The sequence below is a fragment of the Arachis hypogaea genome, chromosome 19 (genome assembly GCF_003086295.3).
Source record: "Arachis hypogaea cultivar Tifrunner chromosome 19, arahy.Tifrunner.gnm2.J5K5, whole genome shotgun sequence".
In the NCBI taxonomy this organism is placed as follows: domain Eukaryota; kingdom Viridiplantae; phylum Streptophyta; class Magnoliopsida; order Fabales; family Fabaceae; genus Arachis; species Arachis hypogaea.
Window position 1 is genome coordinate 49,547,659 of NC_092054.1, and position 15,590 is coordinate 49,563,248.

The window sequence follows — 15,590 nt, forward strand, 5'->3', positions numbered from 1 at the left end:
ACCAAGCCCACCAGAATACACCTCAGCTGAAGAGGTAGTAGAAATAGAAGATGTTGAAGAGGAAGAGGACATACAGGACATAGCTGAAGAAGAAATAGCTCAACCACATGAGGAAGCACCAAAAGGTGCAAACACCACAGAAAATGCTACTCCTATTCCATTTCTACAACTTGCAAAGAAGCCCAGGAAGCAGCTGGAACCCGACCCCAAAATGGTAGAAATATTCAAAAAGGTTGAGGTAACTGTTCCTCTTTTTGATGTTATTCAGTAGGTACCTAAATATGCAAAGTTTCTAAAAGACTTATGTATCCATAAAGACAAAATTAATGAATTAGAAACTATTCCTTTAGGTAGTACTATATCTGTTTTAATGGGAGGATTACCTGAAAAATGTAGTGATCCAGGTCCTTGTATAGTTAGCTGTACTATTGGTGGTGTAGTAATTTATGATTGCATGTGTGATTTAGGAGCATGTGTCAGTATAATGCCTTTGTCTATATATGATATTTTGAGGCTCCCTCCCTTAAAAAGGTCGGCAGCTCGTTTTGTATTAGCAGATAAAAGCATTATAACAGTGGCTGGAGTTGCTGAAGATGTTTTGGTGAACATTAAAAGGCTTACATTCCCCACTGATTTTTATATCTTGGAGATGCCCCATAATGATTCAGATAAGCCATCATCAATCCTACTTGGAAGACCATTCCTGAAGACATCAAAATTCAAATTGGATGCCTTTTCAGGAACATACTCCTTTGAAATAGATGGCCGCATAGTAATCTTCAATCTGAATGGAGTTATTGACAACCCTCCAGAAGATCGTTCTATCTTTCAGTGTGATGTCATAGATGAAAGTGTAGCTGAAGTTCACAAGGAAGAGTTAGAAGAGAGGCACACTGGACAAGGTCCAAGTATGGGGACCCTCTTAACTGACAATGAGGGCACTTCGTCATTTTCACAAGCTCCAGATAATCCAGAGCCTGCCCATGATCAAAAGTTAGAATTGAAACCCCTCCCTCCACATCTCAAATATGCTTATCTTGAAGATGAGAAGAGGTTTCCAGTTATCATTGCAAGGGAACTTACTTCTCAACAAGAAGAGCAATTACTTGATGTGCTGAGGAAGAATAAGAAGGCAATTGGGTGGAGCTTGGCAGACATAGTAGGCATCAACCCTCAAGTATGTGAGCACAGAATATTTTTAGAAGAGGGAGCAAGACCTGTCCGTCAACCCCAAAGAAGATTGAATCCCACCATCTTGAAAGTTGTCAAAAAGGAAGTGACCAGACTATTAGAAGCCGGTATCATATATCCTATTTCAGATAGTGAATGGGTAAGCCTAGTACAAGTGGTGCCCAAGAAGTCTGGAGTCACTACAGTGAAGAATGAGCATGGAGAGCTCATTAGCAACTAGAGTTCAGAATGCTTGGAGAGTCTGCATTGATTACAGGCGTCTCAACCAAGCTACCCGTAAGGATCACTACCCACTTCCATTCATTGATCAAATGCTGGATCGCCTGTCAGGTAAATCACATTATTGCTTTTTAGATGGTTACACAGGTTATTTCCAGATTCATATAGCTCCTGAGGATCAGGAAAAGACTACTTTTACATGTCCTTTTGGGACTTATGCTTACAAGAGAATGCCCTTTGGCTTGTGCAATGCACCAGCTACTTTCCAAAGGTGCATGATGAGTCTTTTCTCTGATCTTATTGAGGACTATATGGAAGTTTTTATGGACGATTTTAGCGTTTATGGTGATTCTTTTAGCCTTTGCTTAGATGGATTATCTAGAGTATTAGATAGATGTGTTAATACAAACCTTGTATTAAATTTCGAAAAATGTCACTTTATGGTAAAACAAGGAATTGTATTAGGACATGTGGTATCTAATAATGGCATTTCTGTAGACCCAGCAAAGGTGAATGTTATTTCTAGTTTACCTTACCCCTCTTCTGTGAGGGAAGTCTGTTCGTTCCTTGGCCATGCAGGTTTTTACAGGAGATTTATTAAGGACTTTAGTAAGGTCGCACTTCCCTTATCCAGATTACTGCAGAAGGATATTGAGTTCGAGTTCAATGAGGATTGCAAACAAGTGTTTGATAAGCTGAAGACTGCTCTGACTCAAGCTCCAATTGTGAGAGGACCAGACTGGAGCCAGCCGTTTGAAATCATGTGCGATGCTTCCAACCATGCAGTAGGAGCAGCGCTGGCTCAGCGTGAAGGTAAGGATCCTTTCGTTATTGCTTATGCGTCTAAGACTTTAGACACTGCCCAGTCCAACTATACCATTACTGAGAATGAGCTTCTTGCTATTGTTTTTGCTCTGGATAAATTCCGAGCTTATTTACTTGGTACTAGAGTAGTAGTGTATTCGGACCATGCAGCTTTAAAGTATCTATTAGCTAAAAAGGAATCTAAACCAAGACTCATACGCTGGATACTGCTGTTACAAGAATTTGATTTAGAAATAAAGGATAGGAGTGGTAATAAGAATTTAGTGGCAGACCACTTGAGTCGCCTTGAGCATATTAAGGATGATTCCACTCCTATAGATGATAATTTTCCTTTTGATAACCTACAAGCAGTATCTGAGGTAGTCCCTTGGTATGCACCTGTTGCTAATTATTTAGTTAGCCGCACATTTCCTCCAAATTTTTCTAAGCATCAAAGAGACAAGCTGAAAAGCGAGTCTAAATATTATATATGGGATGACCCATATTTATGGAGATGTGGCGCTGATCAAGTAATTAGACGTTGTGTGCCTCAATCAGAATTCCAGTCCATTTTAGAGGTCTGTCACTTATCTGAGAGTGGAGGACATTTTGGTCCTCAAAGAACAGCCAGAAAGATCTTAGACTGTGGATTCTGGTGGCCTACTCTTTTTAGAGATGCTGTTGAGTTCTGTAAATCTTGTCTCCCATGCCAGAAATTCGGTAATATATCCAGGAGGGATGAGATGCCTCAACAAATTATGCTTTTCTGTGAAATTTTTTATGTTTGGGGCATTGACTTCATGGGTCCATTTCCAAATTCTAATGGATATTTTTATATATTGTTAGCTGTGGATTATGTTTCCAAATGGGTGGAAGCAATTCCTACCCGCACTGATGATGCTAACACTGTTGTTTCCTTTGTGAGAAACCATATTATATGTCGCTTCGGATCACCATGAGCAATCGTGAGCGATCAAGGCACCCATTTTTGTAACAGGAGACTAACAGGATTAATGAAGAAGCATGAGATAATTCATAAAGTTGCAATAGCTTACCATCCCCAAACTAATGGGCAAGCCGAGGTGTCAAACAGAGAAATTAAGCGTATCTTGTAAAAGATAGTAAAGCCTCATAGAAAAGACTGGAGCACCAGGCTACAAGATGCACTCTGGGCATATAGAACAGCATACAAGACACCCATTGGGATGAGCCCTTTCCGCTTGGTTTATAGGAAAGCTTGTCATCTCCCAGTTGAAGTAGAACACAGAGCTTTTTGGGCAGTTAAGGAGTGCAACATGGGAATTGAGAAAGCCGGAGCTGAAAGGAAGTTGCAACTGCAGGAACTGGAGAGCCTTCGCCTAGAAGCTTATGAAAACTCCAGAATATACAAGGAAAAGATGAAGGTTGTACATGATCAAAACATCAAGAAGAAAGAGTTCCAACCTGGGGATTTAGTCCTCCTTTACAAATCTCGACTAAGGCTCATGCCAGGTAAGTTGAGATCAAGATGGGAAGGTCCATACAGAGTAGAGAAGGCCGAACCATACGGAGTTTATCACCTAAGTCATCCTTCAAGCTCTGAACTTATTAAGGTTAATGGACAACGCCTGAAGCTATACCATGGCGAGAAGATGCAGAGAAACAAGGAGCTTGAGATCTTCCTCTTGGAAGATCCCCACATAGCAGAAGATTGAGCTAGTGGAGCGTCCAACTTACGGACGTTAAAGCAAAGTGCTAGATGGGAGACAACCCACCATGGTATGATCGTTCTTTTCTTTATTTTTAGTTTTTCCTATTCAATAACTCTTCTCTTTCTTAGTACTTTCGTGCATCTGCATTTACATGTTTTTATTTTCAAAAAAATAAAATAAAATAAAATAAAAATAAAATAAAAATAAAAAATAAAAAAATAAAAAAATAAAAAAATAAAAAAAAAATTTGCTACGCGACGCGATCGCATCAGCGACGCGTCCGCGTCACAGGGAGAATAAAGAAAAATAAAAATGAACAGAAAGTTACGCTGGAGTGTGGCTAGAGGCGTGCCAATGGCACAAATCAACCCACGCGACCGCGTGCCCTGAGTTTTCGACGTAAAAGGGTGCACAATGAAATATTGTGCGAGAGTGATGCTGGATTGGTGCTGGAAGCACAATCCTTATCACGCGACCACGTCACCGACGCGGCCGCGTCATCCATTTTTTGGCGCACACTCACGCGATCGCGTGACCCACGCGATCGCGCCGTCCCAATTTTGGCAAACAAATTAATTTGAACAGAGAGTTGTGCTGGTGCGAGGCTGCACTCGCGCCAAACGCATAACATGGGTCATGCTACCGCGTGACCGACGCGATCGCGTCACCATACTTGAAGCGCATCCACGCGAACGCGTGCCCCACACGGCCGCGTCGCATGCGCTGCACAGCTCAACCTAAAATTGCCACATATCTTATCTTTCTCTCCTCCAAATCCTAATTTTCCTTTACCCTCCTTATTTCTTCCTTCTCCCTTCCCCCTTCTATCTCACCTTTCACTCTCTATCTCTCTCACCTCCATTAACAATGTTTTACTTTCTTCCTCCCTCTTTCTTTTTCTATCATTCTTATTATTTTATATGTATTTTCTTTTCTTTTCTTTTTCTTTTCATTATTCACATTTTCTTTCTTTTTTTTCCTTTTTACATGGTGTTAGAAATTTAATTGTTTTTCTTTTTTGAGTCATTATCCTTCATTATATGCTTGTGGATTGTTGCAAATTGTTTGACAATTATTTTTATTCTATTTAAGGGATTGCTTGCATGTTCACCTTCATATTTTCTATACCTTATTCAACATGCATGTTATGTGTTTGTGAAAAAGCTCAAATGACATTATGCACTTCTCTATGTTGTTATACTATTCAATGCTTGCTTTTCACAACTTTCCTTTACTATTGTATTAATTGAATTTAATTGTCAATACAAACGTGATCGTTTGTTACAAAGTATTGCTTGGTCTATGCTACTCATGCCCTTTGCCGGCATGCCAATAAACACCTTGCAGTCACTTACCTTTATATGCACTAGCTATTTTCCATTGTTGGCTTTTCACATGTACTCGCGAGCATGTGATAATGTCAGTATATCTTAATGTGCATCCATCACCCTCTTTTTCGTTTCCTTCCATGCTGTATATCTCTTTGAATTTAATTTACTTTCTCTTCCCTTCTTTCAGGATGGCCACCAAGAAAGGAAAAGAGAAAGCTACTTCCAAACCACCAGCAAGAAGAGGAACTAAAAGAGCATTAGTGGCAGAGCCTTCTTCAACCGCAGTCAAGCCGTCAACAAAAAGAGTTAAGAGGATAATAAAGGTTGATGAGAAGGAGAAAGCCTTTCCAGCAAAGGACACTGCACGATTTCCCAATCGCTACTGTGAACAGATGTTTCCTATCCTGGCAGAAAGAAACTATAACAATGAATACCTTCTTATCCTCCCATCCAATATTGCTTCCTTTGTTGAGCCGCAAATTGAATGAATACAATGGGGTTTCCTACGGAGACAGCCAAGAAGCAAGTCTCCATCACAGAAGAGGCCATTCAGTAAGCTCTGAGTCTTCCCCCTATTCCAGAAGGAATGGACGCCTTCCAAGAAGCTGCACTTAAGCGCCAGAGGTACCAATTTGATTGGGACTCCGTTCTCGGAGTTATCACATTACCTGGCAGCCGTTGGATCTACGGATACCACCGTACCCGCCCTAAGGAAATCTTGCCTTCAGCACTTACATTGGAGGCTCGCGTCTGGGCACAGATCATGTCCCATTACGTCTTTCTGAGCACTCATGAGTCCTTCTTCACTGCGGACATGGCTGTTCTACTATGGTGCATCCTTACAGACCAACCTCTGTATCTCTCAAGACATATCCGGAATGCTATGGGACACGTACAAATTGCGGGCAACTTACCTTTTCCCACCTTGGTCTCAGATCTTGTCTCAGCAGTCGAAGTCTCCTACAGAGCTGGGGACACCAAAGTCGTGCTTCCATGGGATGATCAGTATATCCCTAACGGGAAATACCTCAAACTCCCAGCAGCCACTACAAGCCTTCCTACTACTCCAGTTGAAGATAATCCTTCTTCAACATCACAAGCACCTACAACTGATGAATTGCTCCAGCAGATAATCGAAAGGTTGGATCGGCAAGAACAGAAAGCAAAGATGAGAAAGCGCCGTAACGAGCGCCGATTCAAACACCTCAAGGAGCTACTCAAGGGACACTTCAAGGACTCGGATACCCCTGACTCCACTTCTTTTACCAGCACAGGGAGCCATAATGGTCCCGATTGTGGAGATACTGCCACCAGCCCACCCCTGTTCCTGACAGACGGCACCGAGGACGGTGCAAAGCCTTAAGTGTGGGGAGGTCGGTCAGTACCTGACTTCCGGAGGTAATTTCTATTCTCTAGCACCAATAATTAGGATATTTTAGTTAGATTTTCTTTTTTTTATAGAATAGAATAAATTGCATAGGTTAGGATAGTTACATGCATGTTCTACTTGATTGAAAAGACAATAAGTTTCTTTTAAGACTCTATCTTTGGAACAAAATTTCACTAATTTTTCAAAATTTTTATGATAAATTTGCTTGAGTTGTATTTGGAACATGACATTTGAGCTAAAGAACACACAACCTGTGAAAGATTTGAGCCTTTATATATGGTTACATTATTTAACCATAATTATTTCATTCTTGTGTGTTTACTTCTCTATGATTGTAATCTATATTTTGTTTTATCTTATATGTCCAATATTTATTATATTTGCATGCTTGCACATGATTGAGACTATTATTTGTTTAAACTCACTTATCCAAATTAAGCCTACCCTTTTCAATTACCTTTGTTAACCACTTTGAGCCTTTAAATCCCATTTGTTCTATATTTTACCACATTACTAACCTTGAGCTGAAAAATAATTGTATATCCCAAATTAAATCTTTGGTTAGCTTAAGATAGAATTGTGTGTGCTAGTTAAGTATGGGAAATTATGGGAACAAAAGTTGTTAAGGGAATGTGTCATAAGAATTTAATGGGAATTTGGATACCTACTCATGTGAAACTATAAGAATTAAAAATCTATGTGCATTGATAAGCTATATTTATTTTAATGTCAAAAAATATATATATATAAAAAAATTATATAAATAAATAAGGGGACAAAAATTACCCCAATGTTAAATTCAGAATTCAAAGATCAATGCACATATGATAGAACCAAATATAAAGTTGATACATGAGTATGGATAGAAAAAGGGAATTCTGGGTAGCTAGGTATGAACTTTAAGATTACATTAAAAATATATAGGTTGGGTTGAAGTTTGGGTTAATTAAAGATTCAATTTATTAGCTCACTTGACCAAATGTATACCCCTACCTGTACCTTAGCCCCATTACAACCTTGAAAAGACCTCATGATGTTTGCATTGGTATATTAACTGTTGTTGATTGGTTAGGAGAAGAACAAAAGTTAGAAAGCATGATTAGAGAAGGATAGAGTGATTACCCTATACACTAGAGATTAGAGCGTACATACATCATCAGTGAGGGTTCAATGCTTGAATTTTTATGTTCCTTACTTTCATGAGCTATCTTCTTGCACTTTTATCTGTTTTATTGTATAATGATAGAATTAGTGGAATTTGATTTGTAATTGTTTTGAAGAGCTTATTTACTTTTGATCAAGTGGGCAAGAATCATATAGTTGCATTTATTTATATATATATATAGGCTTGCATTGCATTTCATGAATTTCTACATGTTCATACTTATTTCCTTCTCTCCTTCAATTAAGCATAAGGACATGCTAATGTTTAAGTGTGGGGAGGTTGATAAACCACTATTTTATGGTTTATATTGTGTTTAATTGTGTGGTTTTATCATGATCCTTACCCACTTATTCATTAAATTAGCATGAAATTATAATTCCTTCTTGAATTTATAACATATTTGAAAACTGCTTCCTAGAGACTTTAATTATGTAATTTTAATTCTCCTTTATTCCATTCGATGCCGTGATCTGTGTGTTGAGTGTTTCAGACTTTATAGGGCATGAACGAGTTGGAGATTGGAAAGGAAGCTAGCAAAAATAGAAGGAACACAAGAATTTGAGGAGATAACCAGCGAGAAGTGACGCGGTCGCATGGCTCACGCGACCGCGCGAAGGAGAGCAAATCGCAGTGACGCGTCCGCATGGCTCACGCGGCCGCACGGATTGGAAAAGCTAAAGCGACGCAGTAGCGTGGACGACGCGAACGCGTGGCAAGGAAAAATGCGAATGACGCGTCCGCATAGATGACGCGATCGCATGACATGTGCGATCTGCATAATCTGCAGAATTCGCTGGGGGCGATTTTGGACCTTATTTCGACCCAGTTTTCGGCCCGAAACAGCAGACTAGAGCCAGAGAATATGCAGAAACAAAAGACAACATTCATTCTACACAGTTTTCAATTTTAGATCTAGTTTTACTCCTTTAGGTTTCTTTCTCTATGTTTAAGAATTTTAATTTTCAATTGGTCTTAGCATTGGAACATTGAGAAGAGTTGTTTCCTCATCAAGACTTCGTCATTCTAGTTTGTTCTCTTAACTTGGTTTTATTCTTCCATGTTCTTTGCTTTGTTCAATTTTGTCATTTGAATACTTTCATGATTATTTAATAGAAGGATTATTTCTTCCATTTTAATTTATTTTCCATTCCAATAATCATGTCTTCTTTTAATTCCCTTTCATGTGTTATGGATTTATTATTTACAATGAGTGAGTAGTTTCCTCACTTGATAGGGAGTTGATTGAAAGGAACTCTTGAGTTGGAAGGATTGAAAGAAAATTTGTAATTGGGTTAACTGTTGGATTGTTATCTAATCACTAACACCAATCCCTTTGAACTAAGTGGGTTGCAACTCATGAACAGATCTAGCCTTCCAACTTGTTTGACTTTCCTTTACCTAGTAAAGGATAACTAAACAGAACAACCATTAATTATAAATTAATCTTGAAATCATCCCATCAATGATAGAGATTCCAACTAATCAACTCCCAGTCAAGGGTTTTATTCATATTATTTGAATTTTCTCAATTTAATTTTCCACCTACTTAACTCAACTTCTTGGAACATCTGATTAATAAAATAGCACACTTTTTTGCAACTCGTTGGGAGACGACCTGGGACTTAAACTCCCAGTAATTTTTAATTTAAACTCTCTGTGACATATTTCTAAATTGATAGGCAGATTTTCGGTGAGTTAAGAACTATACTTGCAACGTAACTATTTTAATAATTTTTAATTCACCAACTTCTGTGACTCATCAATTTTTGCTCTTTAAGTTTATTTTACAGTTATTTATTTATTTTAATTGCAATTTAAATTACTTGCTCCCTGTTCTCAAAACCCCAAATTTACAATCTCCATAACCAAGAATAAGAACATACTTCCCTGCAATTCCTTGAGAAGACGACCCGAGGTTTAAATACTCGGTTATCAATTTTAAAGTGGTTTGTTACTTGTGACAACCAAAACGTTTGTACGAAGGGATTTCTGTCGGTTTAGAGACTATATCTACAACGCGACTATTTTTATGAACTTCTTTACTGGCAGAAAACCCAACGTCACCTGGGAAGACCTGTGTTCCATAGAAAGATTGAACAATGACCAATCTAAAGCTTTCAAGTGCATTATGAATACAATTGATCGAAGAGAAAGTGGAGTGTTCTTTGTTGATGGGCCAGGAGGAGCAGGCAAAATATTTCTTTACAAAGCTATAATTGCAGAATTGAGAAATAAGGGGGCATATTGTCTTGGTAACTGCATCATCAGGAATAGCTGCAACATTATTGCCTGGGTGTCGAACAACTCATTCTAGGTTTAAGATCCCAATTAATGCAGAACCATCATCCATTTGCAACATAAGCAAAAAATCAGATCTTGCAAAGCTGATTAGACAAACAACGGCAATCATCTGGGATGAAGCACCAATGGCAAATAAAGAATCGGTGCAATCATTAGACCGCACTCTGAGAGACATATTAGCAAACGATATGCCATTTGGAGGAAAAGTGATGGTGATGGGAGGAGATTTCCGCCAAGTACTGCTTGTCGTATCGGAAGGCAGTAAGTCACAAATGATTTCAACTTCTATAGTTAAGTCTCATTTATAGGTTTCCACTAAAATTCTCCATTTGCGACAAAATATGCGATCTTTCTAATGATCATGTTTTTGCTGACTATCTTATGCGCATTGGTGATGGAATTGAGCCCACCATACATGAAGACTTTGTACGGATACAAGAAAATATGGCAATTCCATAGGAGGGTGAAACATCGTTATACAAGTTAATAAAAGAAATATTTCTAAACTTACAATCTCATGGGTGGGACGCTTCTTACATGGTAGAAAGGGCAATATTAACGCCAAAAAATCATGATGTGCAACAGCTTAATGATATAATTATCAACCAGTTTCCAGGAGAAGAACAAAATTTAGTCTCATTTGATGAGGTAGAAGGAGATGCTAATAATTTATATCAACAAGAATACATTAACTCAGTTTCTACAGGCGGGTTGCTACCTCATGTGTTGAAGGTGAAAAAAGGGGCACCTTTGATGTTATTGAGAAACATAGACCCTAAGGCTAGCTTATGTAGTGGTACAAGGTTACTATGTCGTGGAACTTTTTAAAACATGTTGGATGTAGAAATTTTAACCGGTCATCACTGTGGAAGAAGAGCTTTCTTGCCTCGGATAAAACACAAAACCACAGAGAATTCAAGACTGCCTTTTATACTTATCCGAAAGCAATTTTCTGTAAGGTTGAGTTTCGCAATAACAATAAATAAATCACAAGGACAGACCATTCCTAAAGTAGGGATCTATCTCCCTAAACATGTGTTTAGCCATGGCCAATTATATGTTGCTCTGTCTCGAAGTATTTCTTAGCATAGTTGTCAGAACCGAACCGGTGATCGAACCGGTCAGGCTACTGGGTCACTGGGTTATTGGTTCAACCGGTGGGTCACTGGTTGAACCGGTTGACTCGGTCCTATGTAAATAAAAATAAAAAATAATTAAACATTCAAAATTAAAATTTAAAATAGATATTTTTACTAACATTTTAAGAATTTCAAGTTATTTTAAAATAATATAGAACAAGAACAATAAATATTTTATTATTTTAATCTATTATAGATATTTTTATTTTGTTTTTTATATTAAAATAACTATTATTTTTAATTTTCAATAATTTATTAATTAATTTATATTTATTATACTATTATATACTACAAGTATTTATTAAAAAATAATATTAATAGATATTATATAATTATAAAAAAATAAGTGAGTTTATAATTATTGTTAAATAAAAATATAATTAATTTAAGAATGAGTGAGTTTATAACTAAAATTAAAATAAATAAAATAAAGGTAAATTATTTGTTGAAACTCATGAAAGATATTTATATAAATTTAAATTTGCATATATAATAATAAACACAACAGCAGCCTAGTGGCTGTGCAAGGTGCGTCTATTTATGACTGAGAGGGTTCAAATCCTTTCTCAGGAATTTTGATTAAATTTTCAATACCAAGCGGTTCGGTCGGACCGGTATTTACCAGGTTTGACCAGTTTTTAACGGTTCATTTTAGGTTTGACAGGTTCATACCGGTTTTCTTCCTTACACGGTTCAAAAATTGGACTGGATCGGTGTAGGGTCCGGTTCATAATTTTTCGGTCGAACTGGCCGGTCCGGTCTGATTTTGACAACACTATTTCTCAGTCAACAACAAAAATTTTAGTCAAAGAAGGAAAAATATATGGAACAAGTGGAGAATTTACCAGAAATATAGTTTTCAAAGAAATATTGTTACCTTCACCACAAGTAATTTATGTTCTTAGTAAGTGTGTGTGTAGTTACTTCTTGGTACAATTCAGTCTACATGTGATTTTAATCTTTAAATCTTTTTCATTGATATAGATATTTTTGTATACAAACTTCAATTTATTAACGACTAACGACTTATATTTTTTAATAGACAATTTGATTTCAAAGGAGCTCATCAATATATGCCAGGAGATAAAGACAACGAATTTGAACATCTGTTTTACGCAACAAGTACGTACTAATTATCATTAACTAAGACATACTAGATATACTAGAAATATATTACAAATATCAATTACAGGAAGAAAGATTCCAAAGTCTCTAGAGTGCTTGGAAAGATGAGCAAGCAATTGCATCAATTAAACCAATAGACAATAAAGTAATTTTTTAAATTAATTACTGCCAAAATTGCATTAAATATACATACTTCTATTTCTATGTTAGTAATCATAATCATATGTTATCTAATAGGTTCATCCCCTTCAAATTTATTCTATTGGTTGGGGAGGAACGGTTAAAACAGACAAGACCCAATTCTGGAAGATGATAAAAAAAGAAATACTGCTCCAACAACATACAAGGTAATGCAATCATCGTAATTAGAATGTTATTGATATGCCTATTATCTATCCCCTTCTATGTTCTTTTTTACTATTAAATAAAGGAAAAAAGTATATGCCTAAAATATTAAAAGGCTACTCGAAGATTGTAATGGAGATTATGTTTCCCATGTTGAATAAAGTTATAAAAAATAATTTTAAACCAATGATAATAAATTAAACATTTTTCTTTTTCCAGTAACAAACTCACAGGAACGGAACCAACTGATGTTAGTAAAGAACAACATTGCAGGTACCTATCATTAGATTAAGAAACCACACAAAATAGAGGTAATATCAGATAATTATAGATTTGAATGCTCTACAGAGGGTTTAATGGCTTCCTTTATTATGCATGTGTAGGAAATCCAATCTCAAACAAGAAATTTCAATTTTACAGGTTTTATTTTTTTATTGCTAAATTGTCGTTCAAATATAATGAAATATGTATTGGCATATGGTATATTTTATTGATTTCTAAATTTTGTAGTTCTTCAAGGCTCAAGACTCTATTGATAAGGAGATGTATGAGGAATTGTTAAAGATTTTTACTCGATATAAATTCAGAAATTACTTTAGGTTTATCTTAACGTTTTTACTTATAGTTTGATCTATGATTTCCAAAAAAAAGACATAATTATTTTTCTTTTTTACACTTTTTGCAGGCACATGAAAGATTCTTCAAATACAGATCTGTATTTTGGCTTACCACTTAAAAAAAAGTCCCTAAACAAAGAAAAAATATGACTTTTTAATATAGCTCATCTTTTGTAAATAATTGTATTTTATATTTATTTTTATGACTTTGGGTTAGATAGAAGAAGATAATATATTATAATAATTACTATTTTATAGATTATGTTATTTGTAGATAGGTGACGTATGTATTCATTATAATTAAATTATTTTCATATTGTTATTATTTATAGATAGGTAATATATGATTATTTTAATTTAAACATTTTTATATTATCATAAGCTATTCTATATTATTATTTTTAAGTTATTCAAATTTAAAATTTCAAAAATTATTAAAATAATCAACTTTAAATCCCATCGAAAAAGCGGCTAAACAGGCACGGCAGTGCCTGTTAAACCGCTAGTTACTATAATAATAATAATAATAATAATAATAATAATAATAATAATAATAATAATAATAATAATAATAATAATAATAATTGTTGTTGTTGTTGTTGTTGTTGTTGTTGTTGTTGTTGTTGCTTTGCTCTCTTTTTAGTTAGTTAGTTAATATAATACGAGTTTTATACGAATTTATTTTATAAATTATAATTTGAGAATAATATATTTGCTTTATTTATTTTTTGTCTCTTTTTATCTTATAGAAAAAATTAATTTGCATATATACAACTACTTGAGAAGGAAAAGTTCACAAAACCACTGTTACAGCCACAAAATTATCATTTGAAAGAGGTAATTATAATTTCTTTTATAATTTCTTTCAGAATACTATAAGTATTTGTTTGATTCTTTATTTGAAAATGGTGATAATCCATCATTGTTAAAAAATGAGGTAGATGATGAACTACTAGATGATGACTGAAGAACGAAATTCTCGCGCGATCTAGAATTTTCACAAATAAATTTCCATTGTAAGTATAGCTTCTAGACTGACAAGAATTCCTTTCTTACAAAAGTTTGGTTGTCACAAGTAACAAAACCCAAATAAATTTATAACCGAAGTATTTAAATCTCGGGTCGTCTCTCAAGGAGTTGTAAGGCAGTATGATTTATTTTTTGTTATGGAAAAAAATATATTTTTGGGTTTTTTAATGTATAAGATAAAAAGCAAGAATAGTAAATGGCAAGAAAGTAAACTGTAGGAATTAATTTAAATAAATAAATAAAACTCTTGGCAGGGTATAAGAACTAGACGTCCTATCCTAATTATCCTTATCAGGTGTGAAGAGAGTTGGATTCTGCTCCCACTTAAATTAACCCTTGCTAAACAAAGGAAAGTCAAGTGAACAAATTGATTTGATCCTCAGATCCCAGTCAACTCATATGGAAAGACTAGAGTTATTGGAGTACAAATCAATCAGCAAAGAATTCCAATTTCATTCAACAGCTGAGTTTGATAACTCAAGTGTTGCTAAGTACTTAACCAAAGCCAAAAAGGGAAAAATAAATCTAAATTGAATTAAAATCATTCATAACATAAATAAAGCAAAGCAATCTTAATTCTAAAATACCTCAAAATATATTAATTAAGAAAATCATAACATGAATAGTTCATAAGCCAAATCTGAAAAGATAAATACCAATTAAAGTAATGGAATAAATAAAAGTAGAAAATAAATTAAAGGAATATTGAACCTGTGATTGAAGAGAAATAGCCTAAACATAATAGAAATCCTAAATCATAATCCTAAGAGAGAGGAGAGAACCTCTCTCTCTAAAAACTACATCTAAAACCTAAAATTATGAATTATTCAGTTGTTCTCTGTCTCTCCTTTTGATTCCTCTATTCTCTGGCTTATATTCTGTTTCTGGCTTGGATTTGGGCCAAAAAAGGATCCAGAAATCGCTGGGGGCATTTTCTGCAGTTTTTTGTACGTGGCGTCTGTCCCGCATCCGCATGGGTCACGCGTTCGCGTCATCTGGGTGTTTTCCTTGTCACGCGTACGCATCAATTGCGTTCTGCTCAAGGCACGCGTCCACGTCATCCACGCGTTCGCGTCGCCGCTTTTTTGCGCTAGGCACGCGTTCGTGTCGTTCATGCGTTCGTGTCGCTGCCTTTTCTTCAAAACTCCATTTTTGTGTTTTCCTTCCATTTTTTTATGTTTCCTTTTGTCCTTTGAGCCATTCCTGCCCTATGAGATCTGAAAATACTTAACACACAAATCAC